Here is an 8,709-nt window from a genome sequence, read left to right as displayed (position 1 = left end):
CCATGGCGTCGCTCTATCATCCTCATGTGAATCATACCAAAAATTCTCTGAGGAGCCATCTGGCCTACTAGTGTGAGTGTCAATAACATCTCTGGAGTGTCGATGAGGCCAAAGTCTCGAGCGAGACGGGTTACGTAGGGACCAAGACAGATGGGACCTCTCCTATGGCGGTTCGTCTGATGGTGAAAAGCCAGCGCTTTGAAGTATGCCAAATCAAAGATGTGACCAGTCGCCATGCTCCAAAGATAGTATGCCTCAGTAGTACTTACAACTCCTGTGCTCTCTCTCATGCCAGTCAACGTGTGAGCTAATAAGGCGTGGATGTATCTTAAAGCTAGAGAAAGAGATGTCGCCTTCGAGTGACTCGCATCATAACAGATGCTATGAGATTGGTCCAACAGCACGAAGGTGAGTAATGGATGTGACGGTGGAGGTGAAGAAAGTTATCGGCACCTATAAACTCATCGGTGTAGATGCCCAAAGCTGTGCCAAACTCAGTGACGCTCATATGTCGCACTAAGCCATCAAGTCGGAAAGTGATAGTACCAGCCTCGTCATGGGTATTCATCACATGCTGTAGATGGAAAGTAGTGCAAAACTCCAAGGTAAGCTCTGAATAGATGGGCTCAATAATCGCAAAGAACCGATCCATGGGGTAGTGGTAATGAAGGCACGGACCTCATCAGCTAGTCCGACCTGCTCCAATGCGGCCCAGTCAATACATCGGCCCAAACCTAGCGGTTGCACGCGCAAAAGTTGAAACAAGTCGTCCTGTGGGCCTGACAAAAATCAAAGCAGAAGATGACGAGCTTCGATCGAGGCACTCGAGGAAGTTGTGCCAGGACCCTTCCACTTTTTTGAAGCGGGGACGACAGTTTTCTTGCGTCGTGTGTTTGTCATGAAGTACCTGAAAAGTAAAATATTCACATATTAGTGAACTGGAACAAATATTACCAATCAAATACATCAAGAGGCTAAGGAATAGATATGTGAATAAGACAAAAATGTGTTAATAATCAAGATGTAGAATCTAGTCCTATAGGCACTAATACCTAAACATGTAAAAACTACCAGAATATAAATCTAAAGTACCATTATACTAAACTAATTAGCAACAAGAATAGTAAAAAGAAATAGTAGCTAAACTAACAGGAAAAATCCAATGCACCTAATAAACAAATTAATAAAGAAAAACCTACTAACCAAATCCATAAAACTACCAAATGGGAAAAAAAAAACAATATAGCAGGATTTTAGACCTCACTGTTTGAGACAATTGTTAATAATAATAAGCATAAAATGAATAATAAAAAAACTAAAACTATCAAAATATCAATTAATAGATAATAACAAAAGTTCAAAGAATTAGTAGATGAATAAAATAGATAAAATAAAACTGAACTAAAAATAAAATAAAGAAAAAAGAATATGGGGAAAAAGGTTAATTGACGAAGGGGTGGTCGGAGTGATGTGGGTTGGTCGACGATCAGTCTAGGGAGAGGAAGGGGAGAGGGATGAGTTGAGGTGTGCGGAGGAGAGGTATGTTGGTGTGTGAAGGTGAGGGTGGGTGGTTGGGGGTTCCGAATGGGGCTGGTCTGAGGCACAAGGGTGGGCTAGTTCTTGGTTGCTGCAGGTGAAGGGAGAAGGGGGGAAGGTCAAGGGGCGGTGGGCGATGGTGGCTGGAGGTTACTGCTGCGGCTGGTTGAGAGGGTTTGAGGAAGAAGACAAAGGTAAATAAAAATTAGGTTTTGGAGGGTTAAAATAGGGGCACGATCGTGTTAAGGCCCCGTGTTGGGTCACATGGCTGTGTTACACGGCCGTGTGGCTCGATTGTAGCCCATGTTAGTCGCGAATATTGAATGCCCCTTCGTCACACGGCCTGGGACATGCCCGTGTGTCTTGGTCGTGTGGTTCACACAGTTGTATCGCACGGTCGTGTGCTACATTGTTCGCTTCTCCCATGCCCGTGTGGTATACCACACGCCCTTGTGTTCGAACACACGGCCGTGTGCCCTTCCTGTGGAGCTCTCTGACTTGTTTAAAATTTAAAAATTAAGCTCTAGTTTTCAGACAGCTTGGGACATGCCTGTATGTCCAGGCCGTGTGATACACACGGCCGTCTCACACGCCTGCGTGGCTTCTTTTTAGCCTATGTTTCTGCTATTTTTTGGGATTTAAGTCCTGTTTCCACATGGACAAGGACACGCCCGTGTGTCCAGGTTGTGTGGGTCAAAAAACTTGCATTTAAACACGAAAAATAGATAAAAATAAATTAGTTAGTGGTGTTAGTGCTCGGGTTGCCTCCCGAGAAGCACTTATTTAGAGTCTAAGCTCGACTTATCTTGTATTTGCACTGTCATGGTGGCTCGAGAAGTTGAAACTCCTCATTCCTGCTATCAATCTTAACAAAATAAGGTTTTAGACGAGTACTATTTACCTTAAAAGTGTCAAATTTGGAATGAGTTACCTCGACTGTACTGTATAGGAAAATGGTAAGTACCGAAAAAAGGATTGCTCCATTAGGATCAGTAATGGCAACACAAAGGTCTGCTTCATCTAATAGTACTCTGTCTCCAACTTTAAGTTGATTCGATTCATCTTTAAGTTCATCATGACACTGCTTTGGTTCATCGTGTATCCTTAGTTTCTCCTTAACTGTTGTTCACCGTTCATCTAGTTCCTCGATTTGTAATGTTCGTTTGTCATGGATGATCCCATTGTTGGTAATAGATCGTGGCTCATTTATGCTTTTCCGAAGTGTTTCTTGTAAAGAAGGTTGAACCACATGATTAGTCTTATTAACATGTTTTATAGAATCATCTTCATGACTTGCTTTCTTGACTGAATCACGAGCTTGTAGCGTGATCGTATCTTCTCCTACACGGAGTGTGAGTTCACCTGTACCAACATCAATGATAGTTCTAGCAGTTGCTAAAAAGGGGCATCCTAAAATTAAAGAGACATAACTATCCTCTTCCATGTCTAGAACAACAAAATCAATTGGGAATATGAATTTATCAATTTTTACGAGCACATCTTCAATAATACACCTAGGAAATCTAATGGTTTTATCTACTAATTGAATGCTCATCCTAGCTTGTTTGGGTTCCCCAAGACCTAACTGTTTAAACATTTTATAGGGCATAACATTAATGTTCGCCCCTAAATCAGCCAAAGCATTGTTAACATTCAAACTACCAATTAAGCAAGGAATGGTAAAACTCCCTGGATCTTTCAACTTGTTGGGTAGCTTATTCTGTAGAACGGCTGAGCAAACTGCGTTTAATTCCACATGTGACGCATCATCTAACTTTCGTTTATTATATTGATCCGCCACGGATGGTTAACCCTATGAGCGTTCTCTTAAGCTCTGGACAACAGTAAGAATGCCAGAGGTTTCAGACTTAACTCTTGATACTCCGCTCTGAGGTCACACAAATAATGATTTCGAGTACCTATCCACATAAGCACAAGAATTTTTCCCGCGCAAATCATTCTTCAGTATTTACCAAATTGTTCGTTCGTGTGGTCTTTCCTTGTCGCATTGGGGTATGGCACAACAGGTTTATACTCTTTGCTTACCTGCTTTTATGTACCATGATTCATCTCATGCTTACTATTACTTACCACAGCTTCGTGCCTTGTTTCAGATTTAGATTTAACTAACCCTTCTTCGTTGCGCACGGTGATGGCATGAAGTTGCTCCCTTGGGTTAGTTTCTGTGTTACTGAGAAAGCTACCTTGTGGTCTTTCAGAGATCAACTTAGCCGGCTGTCCTATTTGATTCTCAGTCTTTGAATCGATGCCTGTTGATTTTTAATTGTAGTTTTAGTATTTTGAAAATGGGTTTCCACCACTGAAATAAACTTCGTCATCATCTCTTCAAGGTTCGGCTTTTTCTCTTGCTGGTAAGGTTGTTGTTGGAATCCTGGAGGTGGTGGTGGTCTCTGATTTCCTTGACCACCTCAAGAGAAGTTGGGATGGTTCCTCCAACCTACATTATAAGTATTACTATATAGTTTATTTTGAAGTCAAGGATTATTACCCATATAATTCATTTGCTCGTTCTCCATGTTAGGGCCGTAGGGTGGATATTCTGAGTTGTTTGTTCCACCTCCACTTGCATTGCACTGCATTACTGGATGAACCCGTGTAGAACCAAGTAAACCATCAATTTTTCTATTCAAAAGTTCTACCTGATTGGAAAGCATAGCAACCGAATAGACGTTAAAAATGTCGGCTGCTTTTATCGACTTTGTCCTCATGACTTGCCACTGATAATTATTCAGTGACATCTCTTCTATGGACTCATAAGCCTCTTCAGGTGTCTTATTATTGATAGTTCCACCAGTAGCTACGTCAATCATTTGTCTAGTTGAGGGATTCAAACCGTTGCGGAAAGTTTGAACTTGTAGCCAAAAAGGTAACCCATGGTGAGGGCACCTTCTCAATAGATCATTGTATCTCTCCCATGCATCATAAAGTGTTTCTAAATCCATCTGCACAAAAGAAGAGATATCATTCCTCAATTTAGCTGTTTTAGCCGGTGGAAAATATTTGAGTAAAAATTTTCGGTCATTTGTTCCCAAGTAGTGATTGACCCTTGTGGTAACAAGTTCAACCATTGTTTAGCCTTATTCGTCAATGAAAAGGGAAACAACCGAAGGCAAATGGCATCATCAGAAACGCCATTTATTTTGAAAGTATCGCAGAACTCTAAGAAGTTGGCCAAATGAGTATTTGGGCCTTCATCCTCCAAACCATCAAACTGAACAAACTGTTGAATCATTTGTATAGTGTTAGGTTTCAGTTCAAAATTATTTGCAGTAACAGCAAGTCTAACTATACTCAATTCAGTTCCTGTTAAAGTAGGTTTAGCATAATCATACATAGTACGAGGAGCAGGATTCTGATCTACTGGATTTGCAGCAAGCACATGAGGTAATGGATTATTCTGATTATCGGCCATCTCCTCGGTATTAGTGGGTCATCTTCGTGCTCTTCCTCTATGTATTGTAGGCTTCGTCTTATTTCTCTTCGGTTTCTACGAGCTGTGCTTTCAATTTCACTGTAAAAAAGTAGAGGTCCCGACGGGTTTCTTCTAGTCATAAACTATAAAAACTTGCCAGAAGTAAAGAAAAGAAAAATTAGTAATTAAAATAAAAACAAAATTAAATTGCAATAAAATAAAAAATGGCTAAAGAAATAAAAATTAAGTGTTCCTAATATCTCAGTCCTCAGCAACAGCACCAAAAACTTGATGGTCGCTAAACTAACTAAAAATTCGACTAAGGCAAGCGCACCTATCGAACAATAGTATAGTTATGGTGAGACCGGAAATATCGTATCCACAAGGACTAAAAGTACTAGTAATTACTATCTTTTTATTATCTAGCCTAATAATTAAAGGAATGCTTCAAACTAAGACTAATTATCTAATTGACTAAAATTGCAACAGAGAATAAAGTTAGAAAATACTTTTGGAAAACCGATTGAGAAGACAATACCCAAGGAAGAATCCACCTAGACTTCCATTACTACTTCTGAATTAGACGATTTATTTGCTCGACTTAATCCATAGAAATCCCTAGTTTATGTTAATATATCTCTCGAGACTAAAAACAAATGACTCTAGGTTGATTAATTGAAATCTTTTTCTAATTAAAACCCTTATTGTCGCATTAACTCAATTTATGGATTCCTGATAAGTTGTAATTTATACATATTTTTATCCCATGCTTAGCACATTTTTGGATGAATTATCACTAGATTTGTGGAATTTGATGCTCCTAATCCTTTAATTTCATGTTTTATACTTAGGTGAGCATAGGAGAGTGAAAAGAGCGAGAAACGAGCCAAAAATGGAGAAAATGGGTCAACGTGGGAAATCAACACGGCCTGGACTTCCTCACACGGGTAGACTACACGCCCGTGTCTATTTAGCAGACTTTAACACGGCCTAAGCCACCCCACACGGGCGTGGCACACGGTCGTGTCCCTGTCAATCCCAAGTCTAGTTTTACTCGGAAAAGGCCACTTTTGAGGATTGAAAGCATTCTAAAACCTATATGAACACCCGAGGAGGCACTTAGAGGAACACATAGAGTAGGAGGTAAGGAATTACTCGAAGAAAGCCGATTGATCCATCTCAGAAGCCGAATTCTCCTTCAAGACTGAAGATCTCCCTTCAATTTCCTTCAGGGGTTTTTGGGTTTCTTTATGTTTTGTTATTATTATTTTTCTGAGATATTTTCTTTTACACATGAACTAAATTCCCTAAATACCTAAGGGGGATGAAACCTAATACGAATCTTGTTACTATTTTCTGAATTATATGATAAATACTTGATTTTTTCTTAATTTTGTGATCTTAATTCTTGCTTTAATATTCCAGGATATTGATTCAAGTATTGATGTGCTTATTTGGAGGAGCAAAAGTCCTTGTCTAAGAGTAAATCTAGCATAATTAAGCAGAGTTGATTGCACCCCTAGACATAGGGCGACATAAATCTGCCGGATTAGGGTCAAACCTAATAAGACAATCCATAGATCGAGTTAATGCAACATTAGGAGTTTTAATTAGAAAGAGATTTCAATCAATCAACCTAGGGTTAGACATTTTTAGTCTCGAGAGAGATAATAATATAAATTAGGGATTTTTACGGATCGAGTGAAATGAATAAATTGTCTAGTTCAGAGTCAAATAACATGTGAAGTCTAGGTGGATTCTTCCTTGGATATTGTCTAAATCAATCAGTTTTCCCAAAAGCATTTTTTCAATTTACTTCCTATGTATTTTTAGTTTAGTTAACTAGTTTAGATAAAGCAAATCCCCTTATTTTTTAGGCTAGACAATAAAAAGAAGGTTAATACTAGTACTTTTAGTTCCTGTGGGTTTGACATTCCGATCTTGCTATAAGCTATACTACTGTTCGATAGGTGCGCTTGCCTTTATCATGATAATAGTTAGTTTTCAAGTACGATCAATCATAAATATAAAACTTATCACACACATCAAGTTTTTGGCGCCGTTGCTGGGAAACTAAGATATTAGGAATGCTTAATTTTTATTACTTTAGCCATTTATTTTATTGCAATTTAATTTTTATTTTTATTTTATTTATATCATTAAATTTTCTTTTATTTACTTCTGACAGGTTTTTATAGTTTTTGACTAGAAGAAACCCGTCAGGACCTCTACTTTTTGATAGTGAGATCGAAAGCACAGCTCGCAGAAACCGAATAGAGATAAGGCCAAGCCTACTATACATAGAGGAAGGGCAAGAGGACGATATTCAAACCACAACCGAGGAGATGGCTTATAATCATAATAATCCGCTACCTCTTGTGGCTGTTGCGAACCCAGTAAATCAGGATCCTGCTCCTCATACTATGTATGATTATGCTAAACCTAGTTTAACAGGAGCTGAATCGAGTATAGTTAGACATGCTATTGCTGCAAATAATTTTGAACTGAAACCTAACACGATTCAAATGATACAACAGTTTGTTCAGTTTGATGGTTTGCAGGACGAGGATCCAAATAGTTTGTTCAGTCAAATAACAATGTCATTCACCTTCGGTTATTTCCCTTTTCATTGATGAACATAGCTAAATAATGGTTGAACTTGTTACCACGAGGGTCAATCACAACTTGGGAACAAATGACTGAAAATTTTTTATTAAAATACTTTTCGCCGGCTAAAATGGCTAAACTATGGAATGATATCTCTTCTTTTGTGCAGATAGATCTAGAAACCCTGTATGATGCATGGGAGAGATACAAGGGCCTATTAAGAAGCTGCCCTCATCATGGGTTACCTCTATGGCTGCAGGTTTAGACTTTTTACAATGGTGTGAACCCCTCAATAAGACAACTCATCAACGAAGCTGCCGGTGGAACTTTAAACAACAAAACACCTGAAGAGGCTTATGAATTTATTGAAGAGATGTCACTGAATAACTATCAGTGGCAAGTCATGAGAACAAAGCCGACAAAAGCAGTCCGTGTTTTCAACCTCGACGCGGTTACTATAATATTTAACCAGGTAGAACTATTAAATAAAAAGATTGACGGTTTGTATGGTTCTACTCAAGTACATCCACTGATGAGGTGCGATTCAAATGGAGAGGAGTACACACAGAATATCAATCCTTCAACCCTAGCACCGAGGAGGAGCAAGTTCAATAAATGGGTAATAATTCTAGACCTCAAAATAACCCATACAGTAACACTTATAATGCAGGTTGGAGGAACCATCCCAACTTCTCATGGGGAGGCCAAGGAAATCAATAGCCACAACATACCCTAAGTTTTCAACAACCACCTTACCAGTAGGAAAAGAAGCCGAACCTTGAGGAGATGCTAACAAAATTCATCTCGGTGTCAGAAACTCATTTTCAGAATACTGAAACAAAACTGAAGAATCAACAAGGGTCGATCCAAGGGCTTGAAACTCAGATAGGCCAGCTTGCTAAATTGATTTCTGTCTGACCACAAGGTTGTTTGCCGAGTAATACTGAAACTAACCTAAGGGAGTAGCTTAATGCGATTATCATTCGAGATGAGGAAGGGTTAGTTGAACTTAAACCAGACTTGAGGCAAGGACTTGTGGCAAGTAAAGGTAAGGATGAGGTGGACCACAGTGAACAAAAATCGGTAAGTAGAGAATATAAACCTCGTGTTCCATATCCAAGTGCGACAAGGAA

The 8,709-nt window shown here is 39.2% G+C and overlaps 2 non-coding genes across 2 annotated transcripts; one reads left to right on the top strand and one right to left on the bottom strand.

The window, feature by feature from the left end:
- Positions 1 to 4,425: 4,425 nt before the first annotated feature.
- On the top strand, positions 4,426 to 4,532 carry LOC128279965 (small nucleolar RNA R71). Its single transcript, XR_008270149.1, has one exon. It is a non-coding gene; the product is annotated as a small nucleolar RNA R71 (small nucleolar RNA).
- Positions 4,533 to 7,712: 3,180 nt separating this feature from the next.
- On the bottom strand, positions 7,713 to 7,819 carry LOC128279839 (small nucleolar RNA R71). Its single transcript, XR_008270032.1, has one exon. It is a non-coding gene; the product is annotated as a small nucleolar RNA R71 (small nucleolar RNA).
- Positions 7,820 to 8,709: the final 890 nt, after the last annotated feature.

This window comes from Gossypium arboreum, chromosome 8 (assembly GCF_025698485.1).
Source record: "Gossypium arboreum isolate Shixiya-1 chromosome 8, ASM2569848v2, whole genome shotgun sequence".
NCBI lineage: Eukaryota > Viridiplantae > Streptophyta > Magnoliopsida > Malvales > Malvaceae > Gossypium > Gossypium arboreum.
This window is presented reverse-complemented; position numbering and strand designations above follow the sequence as displayed.